We start from the raw sequence: 2,252 nt of genomic DNA on the forward strand, positions 1-2,252 counted from the left end.
GGGGTATGTTTCAGAAGCAAGACAAATCAGTGGGAGACCGTGAAAGTGGCCGAGTGGTTACTAACTCACAAGCTTCTGTCGTCTGTCCCTCCCGACCCCCACCACCATCCCTCCCCACAGTTGCCAACGTACCAAACTCAACCTTAACCCACCTATGAGTTCCTTTCCAGGTTCACTGACACAGTAACTGCCTGACATTTTATGGTGCCCCTACCCACTGGGCCCCCAGATGCTGAAACGAGGGTTTGGCAAACCAGTTGGTTCCGTTAAACCAATTAGGTTTGACCAATGACCCCATTCAGGTGGCCTTGACCTCATCTCATATGTTCCAATTGGTTCTTCATGAAAGCTAGTGAGAGATATTTCCAAGGGTTGCCAAGAGAATCTAACTTATTATAGCAAGAGTAAAGAAAGGCCACAGATGAAACCAAGACTCATGTTTCAGAACGCAAACCAGAAAATGGAAGCAAAAGATCCTATCTTTGGACCACGGGAATGAAGACAAGAAAAACTGCAGAGAAATAGATGCCTGTGATTGAAGCAGTTCCTCAGTAATCGACACTAATCAGGGCAATGTTAGAATGGAATAATGTAGAATTCAATAGAAATGTATATTACATCCATTGGGAGCCAGATGACTTCATCACAGCTAATGTTATTACAATGAATATAAAAGGGAGTAATGATTCACCATTTAGTTACTTTCCTCCCTTCCCCCAACACCTTTTCTTCGGCTTTAACAAACTGGTCTGAAGCCAACTGCGACATCAGTTTAGTAATGACTTTAAGCACCATTTACGCTGCTATCATGGCAATTTAGATTGTCACTTTCTATTAAAAGGTCTACCTCAGAATGGTTTTAAGTGAAAGCGTTCCACACTGACAGTGCAATTAAACAAGAAAAAAAATCCTTTCTTGGGATGTCAGTGCAAACGCATTTTAAATAGTGGTTCAGCAGCGCCTTGCTAATTTAAACTACAGTATTGCTTTCTACTAAAGAATAGAAACTGATTTGGGCTTTTTTCCCTCCCTGTACTGTGTGACAGTTTGAATTGGCACTGTGTCCCAGTCAAAGCCCTGATGTGCCAATGGGGTCCCTGAACCTAAAGTGTATCCCTCCCAAGGCAGGCATTAAACAGAAATAATTTCCCCTTGTGAAGGGGAAGCTTCACCTTTCACAGCATTTGCTTTTAAAATTGCCCTTTTCTGATTCAACTTGCCTTTCTCAAACTGTGGTCTCACTTGCTCATCAGGGAGAGAATGGAGAGGTATGGGGGACCTACTTTATTGAGATGACAATCAAAAGTGAATCAAAAGTGGACAATCAGGAGGCCAAGGTGGGTAGATCACCTGAGGTCAGGAGTTCGAGACCAGCCTGACTAACATGGTGAAACCCCCATCTCTACTAAAAATACAAAATTAGCCAAGTGTGGTGGCACATGCCTGTAATCCCAGCTACTTGGGAGGCTGGGGCAGGAGAATCGCTTGAACCTGGGAGGCGGTGGTTGGTTGCAGAGAGCCAAGATTGTGCCATTGCACTCCAGCCTGGGCAACAAGAGCGAGACTCCATCTCAAAAAATACAATACAATACAATACAATACAATAAATAAAGGACAATCAACTAGAGAAAATTTAGTGTGGAAAAGAATTCTGAGTATGGGTGTATGAGTTTTTCTCTTTCAGATTTCTAAGTTTAGATCCTGAGGCGGTTTATGCATTTCGCCAACCTCCTCCTTCAATTCAGCTGAGAAAAGACCCTTCAGGCACTTTCATCTTTGAATACATTTTAACACAGAAAACGGTAAGGGAGCGCAAATGTTGAACGTGCCGGTACAAAATAACACGTTTTATCTACCTCATTTGCTTTCCGGACTCCTGTAGACCCAATAGTCCCTAATTCCCAGGCATTTGGCTTAGATAGATTCCAGCTATCAGAGAGAATAACACAATTACATTCTTAGGTGTGGGTGCCTTAAATTAGAAGTTGAAGAATATTTGAACAGCAGGAATGGCTGGCATTTTCTTTTAATGGTCTTGAAGCGTTTCCAGCCTGACAGTACCTTATGTCATGAGCAATAGCTCTGAAGCACACTAGGCTCACCAGAAGTAAACGAGACATAACATTTAAGTTGCTTCTGTTACATTCTCAATTGATATCGTTATTGCTCTGAAGGACACCGAGATAGCATCTTGAGAAAAGTGTCCCAATGATGGTTATCGAGATGCAATTTTTTATGTCTACACAATTACA

This window comes from Rhinopithecus roxellana, chromosome 7 (genome assembly GCF_007565055.1).
Source record: "Rhinopithecus roxellana isolate Shanxi Qingling chromosome 7, ASM756505v1, whole genome shotgun sequence".
Classification (NCBI taxonomy): domain Eukaryota; kingdom Metazoa; phylum Chordata; class Mammalia; order Primates; family Cercopithecidae; genus Rhinopithecus; species Rhinopithecus roxellana.